Raw genomic sequence first — 20,861 nt, forward strand, 5'->3', positions numbered from 1 at the left:
CTGTTTCTTTCGTCCAGTTTTTAGCAATTTTTTCTTTAATGCTATAAAATTACTAATTTTCATAATGCATACATTAGTTACACTAATTGTGAACAACTAATTGTTATGTTTCAAAAATAACTAATAGAATGTCTAGTCACATGTTTTCTATCATAAAATATGTCAGTCATATGTTTAGAATTTACTGAAATTTAAAAGTACACAATTTTAATTAGATTTATATACCCTTGAGCACTGTTGATTTCATCATCAGAAATTGGAAAGTGTAAAACAGCAGCCAACCATACAAGACATGGATGTCTAACTAAAGTGACAGACTATGAAAGAAAAGCATTAATCAGGGAGCAGCCAAGAGGCCCATGGAAACTCTGGAGGAGATGCAGAAATAATCAACTTAGGTGAGAGAATCTGTTGATAGGACAACTATTAGTTGTAAAACTGTCCTTTATGAAAAACTGGAAAGAAGAAAAACATTGTTGGAATAAAGCCATAAGAAAAATCATTTTCCAGTTTGCCAAAAGGCATGTAGAGCATATAAACAACAAACATATGGAAGAAAATATTCAGATGGGAGCAAAATGATGAAGGTTTTTTTGTCTGCGTGCGGTAGAAAACTAGTACTACAGATTACCCTGAACACACCATAATACTAGTGAAACACAGTAGTTGCAACATCATGCTGGTGCCAGGCTTTTTTTTTTTTTTTTTTTACCAGGGACATAAATATGGCCAAAATTGTCAAAAAAAAAATTATTAAGTAGAAATCAGGACAACACTGGAAGAAAACTATTTAATGGCTGAAGAAAACTTGAGGGTGGGTGAAAGTTTACCTTCCAGCAAGACAACAAGCCTAAACATGCAACCAGAGCTACGGTATAATGGTTTAGATGAAAGTATAACAATACAAAAACAGGTAAAAACAATCATAAATGAAAAGAATTACAACAAGATCTAAAGGCTCAAGTTAAGGTTTAAATATTTCATCAGACATTTTTGTTGGAAAGATTTTAAAAAATGATTCACTTATTCACAGAGAGTGCTCTTTCTCTTGAAGCAATGTTCCGTTTTATTTTTACTACGGTGTAGATTTTGTTTCATTCATCACTCTCCTCTCATGCTGGGATGTCCTCCCTCATTTCCCCCATTTATTCAGTCACACATATACACATACAACATTTGCACACATGATAGCTGTATGAAAGCTGTTCACTGGTTAATGGGTGTATTTCCCCAGAGATGCACTGATGTATTTTAGTGATAGCTTTTAGCTAATGTGTTGCTCAGCTGTGCGTCACACAAAGCTTTGTTTGCCTCACCGTCATGCTCTGCTGAGGTAACATATCTCAGGGGTCCACATTTTTGAAAGGAGGCACAGCAGAGAAAAAGTTATAATCTATTCAAGATCCAAGCAAATACAGATCTTTATATTTCCCTGCCCTATTGCTTTTAACCAACTGAAAAGCTGTAAATGTACCTTTTCTCTGTTGCCTACTCAATTGACCTTGGCACAATAATAGACCAGGTTTGAAAAGCTGTCGGCCAGCAGATGTAAATCCACACAGGTACACCCACAGCACAAATAAAGACGCAAATACACACCATTTTTGATTCTTAACATCTGGACTCTTTAGTACTTGAAAGCTATTAATTTCCTTATAAAAGAATGTGCTGGCTGCCTTCCTCTCTGTTCATACTGGAAAAGAAAATGCCTGCTTCAAAACAAAATCTTTTTGACTCTTCTTTACCTGCAAATAGATAGTTTATCATCAAAATTTAATATTATGTAGTTTTGCAAGTATGCGAACATAACTAGGGTGGAATAATATTTTCGTTAAATTCACTTTGTGAGGTAAAATTAAATCAATTCAGCAATTAAATCATTTTTTGATTGCCTCCTTACATATGATTAGATACAATTAGTTTCAGACATTGTTCTCTGTAGAAGCCCTAGTTGTTTCTTGAAGCACACAACTTTCCTGGGAGATTATTGTGAAAAGATTGTGTGAAACAGTTGTATAAAAAGTTGGTAATCTCTTTTTCATCCTAAATGTTATATATCAGGGCATAAGGAAAACATTATATTCAAAGTACACAAGCCCACGTGTTAGTTTTTCAAGACAGTGCTTTTCTTAAAAAAGGTTTGTTAGACTTTCTTCCTGATTAAATATCTGCAGGAAATGTTCTTAAACTTCCTGCTTTGATTCTAGATAACTATGAACATAATCTCACAAAAGACCTAAATTGTTCACTATGTTTTGTGTAAATGTCGCTGCAAAGGTCTTAAGGAAGCTCTTTACTTTTGCTAATCATGACCTGGTTCTTGTGTGATACCTTCATAATGAGAAACTTTAGTTAGGAATAATAAGAATAATGGAATTTCTTTCTATGTCTTTGATTTACATTTCAAGTGTCTTTCCACCTATTACACAACGTTTTATTAAGTAAGATATTACACAACTTAATTAATGGACTACATGGGCTGTTTTGATTTCTTTGTATATGTGGATGACTTCTATTTTTTCCAACATCTTATGTGGATTTTGTCAAATTACCAATTAGGGTATTTACTGAGAATTTTTGATACTTTTTCTCCCCAGTGTGGGTTTCACAGCAGTCCCACAGTGCTGTTGAAACTAAAATTTGGCACATCATCAGGAAATCTGTATAAACAGTGTTAAGACTTCATAGAGATAGGAAGCTATTTACCATTATAATAAAAGTATCTGTTCTTAAAATGAATGATATTAAGAGATTAAGTTAATTTTAAATTGAGTTTATTATTTTGCTTTTTGCAGGTGTACCATTACTCTTCCAGCTCTGGAATACACTCATACAGACCTCCTTTTACCATTTACAAGTGGGCAGTTTGAAAGTGGGAATACTAAGTACTTAGCATCCAAAAATAGTCACCCAGCAAAGTAGATGGATGTCCTCTCAGTATGAACTGCTTTCCTGTTTATTTATTGATGGCTCTGTGTTTTCTGTTGCCTGATTAAGCTTGAATGTTGGGGATGTGAAACAGACAGAAACTTCATGTGTCACGAGTCCCTTGACAGCAACTTGAAGAAGCTGTTTGCTGGGGCTTGATAGCTTTTGGCAGATAAAAAAAGATACTGATAACTTTACAGATGTTAACATGAAGGGTAAACAAGTGATTCAACTGAAAACTTAAAGTGGTATCAAGAGTCTTTTCAATAGATAACTTGCCTGTCATAAAAGATTTAACTTAACTTAAAACTCTTCTCAATAAGACATTTGGCCGTTCCATGGGGACAGTTGCACATTTTATTTAAGCTTGAAGGTATCCATGTTCTCTAAGTGAATAAAAGTGTTTTGCCTAAAAACCCTTTATCACAGGGGTCTCCAGCTCCAGTCCTCAAGAGCTACTATCCGGCATCATACAGTACAGTGAAATGGTACAACTCGGTTATACTCCTAAATATAAAATAATTTATGTACTTCTTTAGATAAAGGAGTCTATTCCTAGTTGCAATTTCACATTGATTCTTTCTATGGTGTAAACCTGTTTTAGTTGATGGTTCTACTGAGTTTTCCAATACATAACTGGTTTTGTTGCCAGACCAAGTACTAAAAACACTGTCACAAACTCTTTTGTATAAACCTTTCACTGGCACTGTATTATAAGTAAAAGGTGGGTAATCTGACTGTGAAAGTTAGACCCCCGTCTTCAATCACAAGAGAAATTCAAATGCAGAAGTGTATAACAATGTAACATTCAAGTGGTAATGCAGGGGTGTCCAACTAAAGTCCTCGAGAGAGCAATAGAGAAAGGCAACTTTTTGACATGCCTTCTCCAACACACCTGAATCAGTTCTCTTATCAGCATTCATTCAGCCCTGATCGCCTGGTAATGAGCCATTTATTTGATTCAGGTGGGGCAGGTATGCACCTAAAAGATGCAGGATAGTAGCTCTTGAGGACTGGAGCTGGAAACCCCATGTGGTAAAGTGTTAAACATTTTGCTGTAAAGAGAGGCACACAGTGGCCTATGAGAAACTGTAAGAAGAGTTGTATGAATGTCAGCTTTAAAAGATGAACACAGCTTTTAGAAAACAAGAGGAGTCTGGGTGGTCAATACAGCTTGAAAGGTGTCATTTAGTTAAATACAGTGCATTAGCTAGCTTTTTAAACAAACATTTAACAAACTGCATACAGACTGCAGAAGGCTAACTAAATCTAAGCTAGCAAACTAAATTAACTTGGACTGTTGCATTGGTACAAAGTTAAATTATGTTTGAAGAACCCCAATTTCTCAGGAAGTTATTTCAGAAGAACGATGAATTAACTTGGCAGTTGGCATCCTCCCCTATTTTGCTTAAGTGGATTTATTTGGATCCTCACAGTGTTTCTGGACATGTTTTTCCAGCCAACACCCATGTCTCCATGTGCGTGATGGATAATCTACAGGAAGTATGGCATGAAATGCATACAGAAGATCAGGACAGGAGCACGGAATATGTTGCAGATCACCACATCTCTACAGGTATAAAAATACTCTTTTAGCTTCTTTTTGGTTATTGTTTTTAGCATATCCTGCTCAGCAGTGCCCTTGAAAGTCCACAACATGACCTTTAGTGTGAATACCCCTTCCTGGCTGTCATTGTGAACAAGTCTGAAAGACACAATGAGAGAAGGAGAATTATTAATCACTTTAAAAGGGCAGAGGAAAACAGCTTGAACAGCATCAATCACTAGAGGCATGCCACTACAGGTGAATATAACAACTTAACATTTAAAGGTCTTTGCAGGAAATACCGCCAAGAGGTGTTTCCCAAGCAGTACATGTCCACCCTCAAAAACGAAACCCAGGATGGTAACTGACGACTTGTAAAATTCCCACTTTTCAGCTTAAATTAAAAGTTTATTTTTTTAACAGTCTTTGTAGGACCTGGCAGACATGTTGATGATGCTCCTCAGGGGCCTTAGAAAAGGTTAGGATGTCGCCCAGATAGACATAAACAAAGATGTTAATGAAATCTCTGAGGGCATCAATGATGAGGGCTTGAAGGACTGCAGAAGCGTTTCTAAGACCAAAGGGCCTGACTAAATACTGGAAGTGTCCTACGTGAGTTTTGAATGCTGTTTTCCATTCATCTCCTTCACGGATATGCACCAGATGATTTTGTTTTTTTGCTAATTGGCTTTCACATAGCACTATGACTGTAGCACCTTCAAAATCCTGACATTACAACGTTTTAGTTTCTACTAAATACTGACACTGATGAATTAATGATATTAATTAATATACAGTTAAGCCCAAAATTATTAATTCTCATTGTATGTTTAGATTTCAAATTATTTTTATTCAACAAAGAATTTATTTTCTGATGAACACAAACATAAACAACATATAAGAAATATCACATCATTAAAAAATTATTTTGCTGTCATTATTTACATTTTACTAAAAAAAATGAAATGTCCAAATTATTTATACTCTTCTCTATAATCAATGGATACATCTTTATTTGCATTACAGCAATCAGTGATAAGCTCAAAGGGTTTCAATCTCTCCTTGCCATCTCCCTAATCTTCAGCCTCCACAGATTCTCTGTTAGATTCAAGTAGGAACTCTGGCAGGACCACTCCAAAACATTAGTAATATTTTTAGTCAGAAGACTCTCAATAACTTCATTGACCCAGATGGAATTTCAGATTTAGGTCTGACATTAATGATTGAAAATTTAAAAAAATGCAAAAAACAAAAATAAAAATCTTTTCATAAAAACGTTATGGGGCAACCTTCCCTGTATTGGCCATGGGGTAAAAAATAAAATGAAAGTTCTAAACAAAAGCAAATATATCATGCTATATATTTTATCAACATTGTTTTGGATAAATACCATGAAACTGGTATTTTTTTCTCTTCTGAGAACATCTTATTCTAGTTAAAATCATTCCTATATGATTACGAAGTGTATAGAAGTGCTAGGTGACCAGTTTTATGTGTAAACAGAAAAATATAAGGGCATGCTGAGTTTAAGAAATATTATGTTGACCAATTTTTTAATCATTAGTATTTAGCTCAAAGCAAAGGCACAAATCTTATTGCACCCAAAGATCTACAACAACTGGCCTACAATAAAAAAGCAAAGAGCTTTTAAACGTATAACCTTATGTTGTTTCTGATTCCAAACCTGAATCCTATTTCCTGGATTTAACATCACTGCCCCTATATTTCAAATGGGCCCCTTTATGATAATAATAAAAATAAATTTTATTTATAATGCACTTTTCATTCCAAGGAATCTCATAGTGCTACAATTAAAACACAAGAATAAAACAAAACTAGAATAAAATAGAGATATTTAGCAGTTAAAATCTTTCCTAAACAGGAATGTCTTAAGTCCAACTTTAAAAGAATCCAGACTCTGCAAGTCTCTCAGCTCTGGAGGGAGGCTATTCCAGAGCAGGGTGGACCAGAACAAAATGCTCTTTCTCCCGCGTTTCGGAGCCTGGTAGAGGAGATTCGGGGGGAGCCAGCCGCTGGACGACCTGAGGGTACGGGTGGCGGTTTGGAGTGGAATGAGTTTATGTAGATACGCAAGATGGACAATGGCTGCTGATGCATTTATGCATTTGGCTTGTCTTTGCTGGAGCTATAGCATGGAAATCAACAGTCTTGACTTTCAAGAGACATTGGGATGAAACCATTGATTTTTTCTTTTAAGGAAGAATTTTTTCATTTTTCTTTTAAGGAAGATTGACCCCACGACACCAAAGGTGAAAACATAAAACTATACACCGTAATGCTTGTGGCAGCAATAAAAAGACTTTCGCATAAAAAATACATTTGTATTTATTTGGCTATTTTACCTGGCAGACCTTCCTTTTAATTGCTCTTCTAAAAAACAATCTCAGTTTTGTAGGTCTAGACAGCCCTACCAAAATAACATGTGGACATTCCTAGTCTTGGTGTGATCACTCAAAAAGTAGGGTAAGTCAAGTTTATTTATAAAGCGCTTTTCAGCAACAAGGCACTCAAGGCACTGTACATAAGGAAAAACATTACAATGATACAGAAAATCAAACAACAGAGGTAATAAAAAAAAAGAGAATAGAATGATGGATAAGAAAATGAAAGGAAAATTGGACTGAAAACTTAACTAATAATGTTTAGATAACACAGGCAAAGGCCACTCTAAACAAGTAAGTTTTTAATCTTGATTTAAAGCAACTTAGGGTTTCAGCGCTTTTACAGTTTTCTGGGATTTTATTCCAGATTAGTGGAGCATAAGAACTAAAAGCTGCTTCTCCATGTTTGGTTCTGGTTCTGGGTATGCAGAGTAGATATGAGCCAGAAGACCTGAGAGGTCTGAATGGTTGATACTGACAACAAGTCTGTAATGTATTTTGGTGCTAAGCCATTCAGTGATTTATAGACTAACAGAACTATTTTAAACTCTATTCTCTGTCTATCTATCTTCTATCTATTTAGAACCGGGTGATGTGGTCCACTTTCTTAGTTCTAGTGAGGACGCAGGCAGCAGCGTTCTGGATCAATGCAGCTGTCTGATCCACTTTTTAGGCAGACCTGTGAAGACACCGTTGCAGTAATCAATTCTACTAATGATGAACGCATGAATTAGTTTTTCAAGGTCCTGCTGAGACATTAGTCCTTTAATCCTGGAGATGTTCTTTAGGTGATAGAAGGTCGACCTTGTTACTACCTTTATGTGCCTCTGAAGGTTCAGGCCTGAGTCCATCACTACACCCAGGTTTCGAGCCTGACTGGTGGTTTCTAGCTGTGTTAACTGAAGCTGTGTGCTAACTTTTAAACGCTCTTCCTTTGGTCGGGGTGGAGTCATCTAGCTTTGGTAGATGACCATGGCTTCCTCTACCTTCTGCCATTTTCTGGAATCACCTATTAATCTGTAATTTCATTTCAGACATAAAGCTGCTGCAGCTCACTGGAGAGCCTGCTGCTTTGTTTTTGTTGTTTAAATTTGTTTAAGTGTTACTCCATTGTTCTGTGTGGCCTCTGGCCTTGCTGCAGGTAGCAGCTTGGACTTTTTAGATTACGTAATATGGCTTTTTAATGCTTGGATATGTCAGGTTAGGGGTAACCTCATTTTAGCATTTCATGTTTAAATTGTAGGGTCGTTCTTTTCTGTTAGTGTTTGCTTTGTTTAATCCCATTCTTTTGTCTCCAGGCTGAGAGCTGAAGGCGGTGGGGGGGCATCCAGGGGAACTGGACCTCTGTGCAGTGCGCATGACTGGTGTTGGGATTTGTTCACGATCGAGTGTTTGTTCACAAGTGCTTGGGGTGATTTCTTTTTCACTCATTTGTTTTAGGAACCAGTTCCCCATACTTAGATTGCCCTCCCCCTGCTGGTAGGCCCCAGTCTTGTGTACTTCCCTTCCTATTGTGGCTCTTGGAATATTGTCTTTTAACACATGGAACAATAAAATGTGACTATTTTTGTGAAATAAAGTCTTGCTCTCCTTGGCTATGAACCTTAAGTGCTTTATTGGCGATTTATTTCCACAATTCCCAAGGTGGCGTTGTTGACATCCGCTGGTCACTCTGCTTTGAGGGGCAGAGTATCAGACTTGTTCCCTAGTGTTGCCACACATGCATTGATTTCTAAGCATTTACCCAGGACTTGAATGGGTCCATAGTCACCTGGTGACATTGTACGGTATAGCTGTCGTCTGCATAGTTATAACTTTGTTTAAAATCTGAGTTAGGGGGAGCATGTAGATATTGAATAGGAGGGGCCCTAAGATGGATCCTTGGAGAACCCCACATGTGTTTTTTTTTTGTTTTGGGGTCTCTGAAGTAAAATTAACACACAGTCCCTGTCCTTCAAGTAGGATTTAAACCAATCGAGTGCTGTACCGGAAAGGCCGACCCAGTTTTCCAGGCGCTCTAATAAAATGGAGTGATCAACAGTGTTGAATGCTGCACTAAGGTCCAATAATACCAGCAATGTGGTTCTTCCAGTTTGCATTTATACAGATGTCACTGAACACTTTGACAAGGGCAGTCTCTGTACTGTGGTGAGCAGGAAGCCTGACTGAAAAATATCGAAGCGGCTGGTCATTTGTTAGGAAGTTGTTTAACTGTTGAAACACAGCTTTTTCAATATTCCTAATGAAGGGGAGATTCATGTAGTTCTGCTGTAGCAGCTTGTCCAAGTTCTTTTTCAATAGAGGTTTGTCAGGTTCAAACAACCTAAAATACAAATAACATCACAAAAAGAAGGGCAAGAAAAAATTAGTTTCTTACTCGCTATAATTGCTGCTTTTAGGGCCAGGGGGAAAACACCTGTTTATTTGTTAAATCAGATGTTATTACGGGCAAAGGTTGCTTAAGGAAATCTGTGGGTAAAAGATCGAGACAGCAGGAAGAAGAGCTTAGTTGCTGTACGATTTCTTCTAAGTTTTTGTAGTTTATTTGGTGAAATTGGGAAATTTTGTCAAAATCAGTTCTAGATGGAGACAACTTTGGTACTGGAGTAGATGTGCTAATTGCCCTCTGATCTTTTGGGTTTTTTCAGTGAAGAAGTTAGCAAATTGATTTTAGGCCCTGGTAGAGTGGAGTTCAGATGCTACAATTACAGGAGGGTTTGTTAACCTGTCGACCGTGGCAAATAATGCACGAGCATTGTTAATGTTTTTGCTGATTATCTCAGAAAAGAGAGATTCCCTTGCATTTTTCAGTTGTATGTTATATCTGTATAGCAGTGGCGATTGCTCTAAGACTGCAAGGGAAGCTCAGCTTCCCCTAAAATGTCAAAAAAATAAGTGATCAAATATATATTGTTGTGTGTACTTGTCATTAACTAAATATGCGCTACAAAGCGCTCAACCTTTGTTCAGAATCAGCTTCTTATCACTGGTAACGACGCGGCTTTCCTCTCACTCATTCCCGTAGCTTCACAGTTCTTTAAACAGTGAGTTCAATAGCGAAGTAAAAATGCTGGGCTTTGTCCCGCCCATATGACGCTCAGCGTCTCTGGGGGTCTATGGGGCAGTGGGCTGGGCTCGGCTGGCCCGGACGCTCAGCTTGCATGATGATTGGATGATCTGTCTGAGGCTGAATCCCTTTTTGGTTGACAGCGAAATGAGCGAATCAGCAATCTTGAAATTGAGCTTCCCCTCCTTGAATTCTAGAATTGCGCCGCTCAAGGTGGCAGCAGGTTGAAATAGCTCTGTTACTATTGATTCTGATTTATTGTTTTTTGGGAACTATTCCTCTTGTGGTGGATACAGTTGATTTTATTTGTATGACTGTCCACTCCAGTGTCGGATGCTGTGCAGCTTGGAGGATTTTTCTTAATACTTTCTATTTTTGGACATTTGTTATGATGCATTGCCATGGCAACGGGGTTGTTTCTTACAACCGGGAGCAGCTGATTAATATCTCAAAAGCTCAAATAATACTTCAACTACAACCCCAAATCCCTGATGAGTTGAAAAGGAGACGCCGTGGATGCAGAGCAGGAGCTAAGAGAAGAGAGAGAAGGAGGAAGTTCAAACCATCTCTTCCGTCGATTTTGATGGGCAATGTGAGATCGTTGGGAAACAAGTTGGATGAACCATACGAGCAGACAGAGATTTAAAGAGGAGCAGCAAATGTAAAGTAGGTGGACTGGCAGTACTTGTGAACAACAGATGGTGTAATCCAGGACATGTTACTGTGAAGTGTCATCTCTGCAGTCCAGATATTGAACTGTTGGTAGTAAGTTTTCGTCCATATTATTTACCCAGAGAGTTCACCAGTGTTATTTTGGTAACAGTTTACGTTCCATCTTCCGCTGTTGCTGACACTGCATGTGATGCAATCAGCTCAGTTGTTACTAAACTACAGACACAAAACCCCAATGCTTTTGTGGCAATTTCTGGTGATTTTAACCATGCTTCACTCTCTGCTACACTTCCAATGTTTCAACAATTTGTCAGCTGCTCTACCAGAGAAAACAAAACATTGGATTTGTTTTATGCAAATGTCAAGGACTCATTCATCTCTACAGCACAACCTCATCTAGGCAAATCAGATCACAATCTTGTTTTTCTCGGCTCGAAATATAAGCCCCTTGTTCAGAGACAACCTGTAATAAAGAGGACTGTGAGAAAATGGTCACAGGAAGCTGAAGAAGCTCTGCAAGGTTGCTTTGAGGCTACAGACTGGGATGCACTGTGCCAGCCACATGGAGAGGACATCAATGCCATGACTGAGTGTGTAACCGACTATATAAACTTCTGTGTGGATAACATCATCCCCACCAGAACCGTGAGATGCTTCCCCAATAACAAACCTTGGATCACCAGTGACCTGAAGGACCTGCTTAACAAGAAAAAAAGAGCCTTCATAGAGGGAGACAGAGAATTATTGAGGATTATACTGAAGCAACTTAAAGTCAAGATAAGAGACAGCAAGGAGGTGTACAAGAAGAAGCTGGAGAGCAAGCTCCAGCAAAACAATATCAGAGATGTGTGGACAGGGAAGAAGAAGATCACAGGCTTCAAGCAGAAAGAAGATCAGACCGATGGAGGTCTGGACAGAGCCAATGAACTGAACACATTCTTCAATAGGTTCAGTTCAGAAACCAGCTTCGCATCCTCCTCTCCTGCTCACAGCCAAACAGACATTCCATATTCCTTTGACCCACAGAACCCACAGCTGTCCAGTAACACCTCACATTTTTTATCTTCCACCTCAGCCCTAGACCCTTCTGCTTCTACATGTTTGCCTTCAACCATATCAGAAGATGCTGATGTTTCCTTTGCTTCCCCCTTCCACCTGTGTGTCTCAAGAAGTCAGGTGAAGAGACAACTGGAGAGACTGAATCGGAATAAGGCTGCAGGTCCAGATCATGTCAGCCCTAGAGTCCTGAAGGCCTGTGCAGAGCAGCTCTGTGGGATTCTGCAGCACCTCTTCAACCTTAGCCTGGCCCAGAAGAAGGTTCCGGTGTTGTGGAAGACCTCCTGTCTTGTTCCGGTACCAAAGAATACTCACCCATCAGTCCTCAATGACTATAGACCTGTTGCTCTGACATCTCACATCATGAAGGTCCTAGAGAGACTCCTGTTGGCCCACCTGAGTAAGCAAACAGTAAACCATCAGGACCCCCTTCAGTTTGCTTATCGCTGTGGAGTTGGAGTTGAAGATGCCATCATACACCTGCTTCAACAAACCCACTGTCATCAGGACAAAGCCAGCAGCACTGTGAGGATCATGTTCTTTGATTTCTCCAGTGCATTTAATACAATCCAACCTGATTTGCTTTGTCAGAAACTCCAGAAGACTCAGGTGGAGGCCTCAACAATCTCCTGGATCAAAGACTACCTGACAAACAGACCACAGTTTGTGAGACTGAAGGGTTGTGAGTCTAACCAAGTAGTCAGCAGCACAGGAGCACCACAGGGGACTGTACTCTCACCATTCCTTTTCACTCTGTACACTTCAGACTTCCAGTACAAGACAGACTCCTGTCATCTGCAGAAATACTCGGATGATTCTGCAGTTGTGGGGTGGATCAGAGATGGACAAGAAGCTGAGTACAGGAAGGTGGTGGACCGCTTTGTGGCATGGTGTGGAAACAATCATCTCATTTTGAACGTGACTAAAACAAAGGAGATGATTGTAGATTTTAAGAGAAACAGGAATAAGTCAAAAACTATTTCCATCATGGGAGAAGAAGTGGAGGTGGTGGAGGAGTATAAATACCTCGGTGTTCACCTGGACAACAGACTAGAGTGGAGATGAAACTGTAAAGCCATCTACAAGAAGGGACAGAGCAGACTGTACTTCTTGAGGAAGCTTAGGTCCTTATCTTCTATAAGTCTGTTGTGGAAAGTGTGATCTCTTCTACCATCATCTGCTGGGGAAGCAGCATCAGCGCCAGGGACTTAAAAAAGCTCAACAAGCTGATAAAGAAGGCTGGCTCTGTTCTGGGGACTCCTCTGGAACCTCTGGAGATCATTGTGGAAAGAAGGATTCTTCATAAAATGAAGAACATTATGAAGAACCCTGAGCATCCTCTTCATGAGACTGTCCTACAACAACAGAGTGTCTTCAGTCAGAGGCTTCTTCAGATCCGCTGTAAGACTGAGCGCTACAGGAGATCCTTCCTGCCCACAGCCATCAGCATCTACAACGGCTCTTTGAGGAAACCTTCATAATATGAGCTATAACAACATTTAATTTCCCTTTGGGATTAATAAAGTATTTTTGAATTGAATTGAATTTGAATTGAATTGAAAGACCAGAATCACTGTCCCTGTCCCAATATCCGCACTTCCACCCTTATGTCCCTGAATTGCGCGTTCCCGTTGATGGGTTCGAGTGCGTAGTGTGACCCATTTCTCCAGAGTCGTCCTTAGCCCCGCCCCCTTTGTGCCCTCAATCCACACTTCGGGGAAGCCCGCATCTAAGCGGACTTCGCCGAAGTATATTACCCACAATTCACTGCTGCAGATGACGTTCTGAGCAAAAACCAATCACAAACGTCAACGTAACCAGCTATCAAATCAGAATAATAAGAACTGTGTAAACTTTAGACAGCAAGCCGACAAATATATTTTTTTACTGGTTTTCCAGGCTCAACATTGTAAGATACCAGTGGGTTCAGAGTGAGTCTGGGCAGTCAGTAGGTCATAACACTGAAGTAACCTTTCAAACAAACACTGGTGCGGCGAGAGTCTGGTGTATAAGCCTCCATCGCTTCCTGCACTTTCTTCTCCTCAAAACAATTGCTTGTTGCGGTTTTAAATAGTTCTTTTTAGCAGCAAGACTGTGAAAACAGCGCTGGTTCCCGCCCTTTTTGATGTTGCAGTTATGGTGTAGAGGTGCAAGTTGATGACGTCACCCCTGCTGTCCCAATTCTCCAATTTTGCAGCTTGTAACCTGCGCACTTCAACCCCTACATGCACTTGTAGTAAACACTTCATAGAGGGGCGTAGGGTGTAGTGAGGGTATTGGGACAGTCTTTATAGATAATATAGTGAACCTGGAGTCCAGTCTTTCGCCACCTTCGTTCAGCTTTTCGACACTCCCTTTTTTCACTTCTGACTGGTGAAGCACTTTTCCATGGAGACATTTTCTTCCCAGAAACGACTTTCACTTTAATTGGAGCAATTGAATCAATGATGTCCGAGATTTTAGAACGAAAGTTATCTACCAGCTCATCTACAGTGATACAGGGCAAAGTGGAGGTAGAAGAGTAAATCCAGTTAAAAGGTTTTAGCAGCACCGTCCTTAAAGATGCGTTTTCTTATGTCTCTTTGGCTAACTGAGCCATTGGAGATGATGGTTTCAAAAATAACAGAAAAGTGGTCAGATAGAGCAACATCAGTTACAGACACCTTGGAAATGTTTAGACCCTTAGTGATAATCAAGTCCAAAATATGTCCCTGTTTGTGCGTTTGCTGTTTAACATGTTGAGTCAAACCAACATTTCTAAGAGTGTCACATAGATCTATTGCACTTCTGTCTTCAGGATTGTCCAGGTGAATGTAGAAGTCTCCCACAATAATTAGCCAGTCATAATCAACACATATCACAGATAAAAGCTCATTAAAATAACTGAAAAAGTTTGTTTTGGACTTAGGACGCCTGTAAATATTCAAGAACGTGGTTGAGACCGGGCTCTTTACCTGGAGAGCCAAATATTCAAAAGAGTCAAATTTGCCCAGGAGACTGTTTAGAATGAAGGTTGTTCTCAAACCTTTTATTGTTCTCAGAAGATGGACAATTTTCCTGGTTGTCATTCTGTAGTGGAGCAAATCTATTCTGGAGTGGAATTCCATTATTTCCATCTGTCTCCCTCCTATCAGTTGTTGTGACAGCAGCTCGCTGTCAAAGTCTCCTTTTCCCAGGGGAAACAGGCATTTCTCTGTAATTCTGGCCATTCTAATTTATTTAATTGCTGAGATCTTCCAGTGAGTTGTCTACCTTGATTTTATTATTTGTTTTGTGTGCATGCGCCTAAAACATGCGAGTGGGGTCTGCCGGTAGGTTTATTCTCAGTGTTCTGTTTGCCGGCTGTGTCGTTGAGTTGGCTGTCACTGTTTGGGATCACAGGTAGAGTTGAATCATTGTTGTACCCCACATTCACCTCCACATTCACTGAAAGTTGATGGATTTTCATCTCCAAAACAGCCAATTTCTGTAAAAGTTTTCGAAGTCCTCTGTGGTGAAGGGAGGCATCTTGTGCTGATTAGCTGGCTAGCTGGCGTCAACTTGTCCTTCTTTCGGGTTCGATTATAAAAACATCAAAATCCTTTAGAAGAAGCTAAAAATAATAATCCTTGGGAGTCGCTGGTAAGAAGTAGTTTTATTCCAATATTTCTGTAATTTTGGCTAAGAGATAAAAAGTTAGGAGTAAAAGAATGCAAGTAAACGGGGAGCTTAGGAGAAAAGCGTCTGAGCAGGCAGAGAGGCGGAAGCCTGCTCAGATGCTTAGTGTAGTGGTAGTGGTAAAACTTGACCAACCCTTAAGGGCAGAACATAGTTAGGCGTAATGTGAGGAGCACTGACACTGCACCTACGTCCATGTGGTCAAATACGTGCAACTATGTTTTGACTTCAACATTTATAGCTTAATGTGGAGTAAATTAGTGAGGGATGGGAAGATCCAGATGTTTTAGCAGATTGATGAAAGTATCTTTCAGTATATTTTTCTACACGGGCAGAGAATCAATTGATTTTTATCTTGGCTATAATAAGGGACTTAAATGTTCCTTGTAGCTATGACCTCATGAATGTACTGTATGTTCAGAATCAGCTTAATTGGCCAAGAGTTAATAGAATAGAATAGTCTTTATTGTCTATGACAGGGGGGTACAACGATATTAAGGGCGCTCACGCTGGGCTACCATACACCACAGTAGGATAAACAAACAAACAAACAAACAAAAAAAGAAGTCCACAAAGATTTTCTCTTAAAATAGAGATACAATAACACTGCAAAAAGTGTGTAATCAGGTTGGTGTTTACAAATTTGACTTTGTTTTCAAGTGCTCACAGTGTACAGACTTTAAGTATAACTATATAAACTTCAGAAGAAATAAAGATAAATGAAAAATATAAATGTATATGTATGTACAACCCTTTTTGTAATATATAACAAAAAGAAAAAAATGAAAGGCAGTTTGTGGTAGTGCAAATATGCTTATTTTGTTTCACAACAGAGTAGCTAACTACTCAGGCTGCAAGGTGTTCATTGTGTTCATCAGAGAGACCTACCTGGGGGAAGTGGCGCTCTGTAGCCCCGACCTGAAGGCAAAAGTCTAAACAGTTTTTGTCCAGGTTGTGTGGGGTCTCTGGAGAGGTTACTGCTCTTTTCCTGACTCTAGAACTGTACAAGTCCAGGATAGAGGGACGGTCAGCCCTGATGATCCTCTCTGCAGACCTCATTGTCCGCTATAGCCTGAACCTGTAGTGTTTTATAGATGAGCCAAATGACACAGTGATGGACAAACAAAGGACATGATGCAAACTGGCATGATAGAAATTTACCAGCAGCTTCTGTGGAAGGTTGTACTTCTTGAGTTGTTGCAGAAAGTACAGTCTCTGCTGGGCCTTCTTCAGAACACTGTCTATGTGTGAGGACCACCTCAGGTCCCAATAGAGTATGTGTGTCAGCAACCAGAAATTATCCACAGTTGACACAGTGCTGATGAAGATAGTGAGGTAAGGCAGTGTAGGGTAGAGTTCTGCAGAAGTCCAGAAGATGTTCCACAGTCTCTTTTGCTCCTGTCGATCAGTCAGGAAGTTTGTGATCTAGCTACTGGTTGAGGTAGTGCAGAATGAAGTGTAGTCCCAAATTAACTGCATCATCTACCAACCTGTTTGTCTGGTAAGCAAACTGTAAGGGTTCTAGCAGGGGGCCTGTCCTTCAGATGCTTCAACACCACTCGCTCAAATGATTTCATGACGACAGACGTCAAGGTGACAGGTCTGTAGTCATGTAATTATGCGATAGTTCATTAGTAGGAATAATTCAGCTCATAGTCACAGTATTGGGGTGGTTATTGCAGTTTTAAGAAAATTTGATCTAGTAGAAATGGAGACAAACAAATCTGCTTTTGGTCAGACTAACATAATTATTGTTGTACTGACTTGTACACACAACCAGTGTTCTGTATCCTATATCTGAAAAGCACTTTAGATTTCTCATAGGACCATTGGAGGTCTCTGAATCACAGATTTGTAAGCAGAAAGCACAGCTCTAAAACTTCTATATTTAAAAAAAAAAAAGAAGTCCATTAGAGCTGGAGGTTTTCACTTCAATACATCTGACTACTCTTCTCAGTTTCCTCTCTTGTGGCATAACTGCTTGCTGACCAGAAGTTTTAAAGGTATTTCTTTTTTCTGAGAAGTAAATTTATCTTAATAGAAAAGAGGCCTGAGACAATGAAACAAGAATATACAATAAATAACATTTTATATAAATTAGAACTTATGACACTGGGTAGGGATGTGTCTTAATTTTTAAATATTTGAATCAGCATTAAAGTGTACAAATTAGAGTAGTGTATGTGACAATTGTTTTAATAGACAATGTTTTTTTTCCATAATTACCTGGTGCTATGCTGGAGCAGTAATGCACTTGCTTTTTATACAGAGGGTGCTAATTCAGCTCAAATCTAGCTAAAAAAAATTAATAAAATAAACAAGCAAGAAACAGAAACATTTTTGTCTAAATGCCAATACTTGACATCGTGTCACCCTGTTCAATAAAATTCCTCCCCAGAGTAAATCTTTGTTGATTAATATTAGAGAAGGCGTTCTTGCCATCTACTGTCTATACTGACTTATTCTTTTGGGTTTGGAATGAGGGTATGAGGTGGAGCTAAAGCAGACTATCTCCATTAGCCATTGGGCAAGAGGTGGGTATATCCTGGACAAGTCACCCCACCCAGTTAAGGACATTTAAATAATAAACTTTTGAATAATAAACTCAATTTGACTGCACTGTTTGATAATTAGGATCAATTGGAATGTATGTACCTAATTTGAAATCTGTATGATTTAACTGAATTGCTTTTGTAAAGTGCCTTGAGACGACATGTGCTGTGAATTTGCGCTATATAAATAAACTGAATTGAATTGAAATTAAATGTATAAAACAGACCATCTAATCCAACATGCATGATTTCAAGCCTGTGGAATAGAAGCCTGATTACTTAGAAAGAACCTACATTTTCCTGGAGAGAACATGCCAACTCCATGCAAATCTCTTGTAATGGATAACTATGGTTTACTGGAGTCTCAAGGCTTCAAAAATTGCTTTGTAACCCTTTCCTGTCTGATAGTTTAGAGAGAATGAAAAAGATTAGGACATGATGTCTTGCTTTTTGAGATTTATTAACCTACTTCCTGTTGTCAGACAAGTACTCTTTATCCATGAAGTGTAAAAGGTGAAATTAGACTCAGGTTTCCAAATAAATGTGGTCAATCATAGTTAATTAACAACATCCCAAGAGGGTATTCACTTTCTCACATAGGGCCAGGTTGGTTTGGCTTGCTCATTTATTCTAAAAAATAAAATCATATTTTAAAAATAGCTTTTTTAATTGACTTAGTATATCTGTTTCACAGCAGCATTTGATGATTTGAAACAGTTAAGTGTGTCATAAAAAACAGAAGGAATGTTTAAAGGACCAATAACATTTTCACAACACTCTAAATGAGACCAAATTGCCCTTTTAATTTATTTTTCCAACAGGCATTGAAAGTAACATGAGAACCTGTTTGTTGGAGGCAGGAGAGTCTTGCTTCCATCACAATTCCTTCCCCATTAGATACAGGCTTGTTTAGCCCTTCCTTACACTATTGGTTAATTTAGCTAGGTTTGGTTTTAGAGTGTGAGCTAATGAACCTTTGTTTATTTTACTGTCTATCAGATTTTATTTTGGTCATTTCAGGTTTAAGTCAACATTCAGTGCTGTAAGAACCAGCCATAATATAGTTGCCTTACACGGAGCATTCACACTGGTGCATCAATGATAGCTTAAAACAAATTAGGTGAGCTCCTACTTTGAGAGTATCATCTATAATAACCCCAGTTAGGCAGTTGCTTAATTGGGGTTGCCATGAAAAACATTGCCATGTTGCCATCCTTAGACAGACAACAACAATAAGTGCTACAACAAAGTATTGAGTGGTAATGTTTGAACATTAAAGCAAGCAAACATGTAAATAATAGAAACAAAAGATTAGTAACCTGTCAATGAGCATTTGGAATTTAGTCAGCAACACGCAGCATGTCAGTGGAGGATAAACCCAATAATAATGTGCTGCAGCAGAAAATAAAGCACTGTAAGGCCTGTGGCTTTTAAAAAAGTGTTTAGCTATCCATAGCTCTGAATATGTATAGTACTTTCATTTTGGATTCCATATTTCTTTCCTTTAATGTCAGTGGTAGAAGACAGGAGTCTTCACAGGTTGAGGTGCCCGTTACTTGCAATAGCATGGAAATCATTTTAGCACACTGCTCTTGGAGCTTTTGATGAACAGGTTCAAGACAGGCAAAAACATAAAAAAAGGAAAGCAGGTTAATGCATTCTCAAAGACGAGGCAGCACTTTGATCTTGCTCGGGAATGACTTATGTGTGCCGCCGTGTTAGTGTGTGCATAAGTATGCACTGTACAGTGTGTAAGAAGCTAAAAGTGTGCACATTTGTGTGAAGGAGCTGGAAAAAAGCAGGATAAAAAATGAAAGTGAAAGGCCGAGATCTTATTAATATGAGTCTTTTTGTTTCACTGCAGCTCAGGGCATAAAAAGTTGACATTGTAGAATCGGTCTCCCAGCAAAACTCTCACTCATCCATCTGCACAAATATCAAAGGGTGCTCACTTCTGCTTTGAGACATTTAACAAACTGTAGGAAAACATTATGTAGGAACTTCTTGAAAGAGTAAAGCTTGGTTTTTGAATGCAAAGGGAGCCCAAAGCAGCCAACCACATTAGAGCATTTCAAGTAATTTTTATTAAGCTGAGATGAACTGAATGCCAGTGCTCTCTTCTCTATGAAGAAAGTAATACTATTTTCCACGGTTTCCCTGTCATGTGCTTTTGCAGCTATCTGATTCTATTTTAATTGACAGAGGCAACCACATAGACAACATACTGGAAAAGGTTTAGGAGCAATAACATTTTTATGTAATTCACATGCACAGTTAAAACCACTTAATTACACATAATGAATGAAAAGACACAACCTTTATTCTCACAGTATGACACTAAATCAGACTGAACTGTTCCTGTTTTAGGTCAGTTAGGTTTACCCAAATAATTTTTTATTTGTCAAATGCCAGAATAATGAGACTTTTCTATTCATTTCTTCAAAATCAAAAGCTTAAATAGACTAAGACTACTCTCCATTTAAACAAGATGGTGATGTCATGGCTTTGTTAACTTCTGACATGTGAGTTAAATAGAGGGACACCTGTGGATGTATCTTAAGGTAACACCTCAGCCACACTGTTACCTTTTGTTACCTCAATGAATTGTGGATCATCACCAGTCTTGTCCATCCTCTGATACAATTTCCAGACACCTGAAGGTGCCACGTTCATCTGTTTTCAACAATTATGTGTACATATAAACACAAAAGGAAGATTCAGCCATCATACAATTCATGAGGACGGCGAGTTCTTTGTTTCCCATACATGAACCTGTTTTTGAGTGAAATAGTATATTAATCCCAGAACAAAAGGAAAAGACCTTTTGAAGATGTTGGCTGAAACTGGTAAGATTACCATTATCTACAGAGAAAACAAGTCCTGCACTAACATATACTGAAAGGCCATTCTGGAAGGAAGAAGCCATTACTCCAAAAGCAACATAAGAAGCAACATTTTAGTCTGACTTGATTTTTAGACAC

General features: G+C 38.8%; 1 protein-coding gene across 2 annotated transcripts in view; it reads left to right on the plus strand.

The window, feature by feature from the left end:
* The first annotated feature begins 199 nt into the window (after positions 1 to 199).
* The window catches only part of lrrc3ca (leucine rich repeat containing 3Ca), a 27,825-nt gene continuing 7,163 nt past the window's right edge, over positions 200 to 20,861 (plus strand). Inside the window, exons 1-2 of one of the 2 annotated variants that reach the window (XM_047377619.1) lie at positions 200 to 398; positions 4,365 to 4,504. The gene's annotated coding sequence lies outside the window, so the exon portion shown is untranslated. The remainder of the gene's footprint in view (positions 399 to 4,364; positions 4,505 to 20,861) is intronic. The other variant, XM_047377618.1, reaches the window with a different exon arrangement.

Source organism: Girardinichthys multiradiatus, chromosome 10 (assembly GCF_021462225.1).
Source record: "Girardinichthys multiradiatus isolate DD_20200921_A chromosome 10, DD_fGirMul_XY1, whole genome shotgun sequence".
In the NCBI taxonomy this organism is placed as follows: Eukaryota; Metazoa; Chordata; class Actinopteri; order Cyprinodontiformes; family Goodeidae; genus Girardinichthys; species Girardinichthys multiradiatus.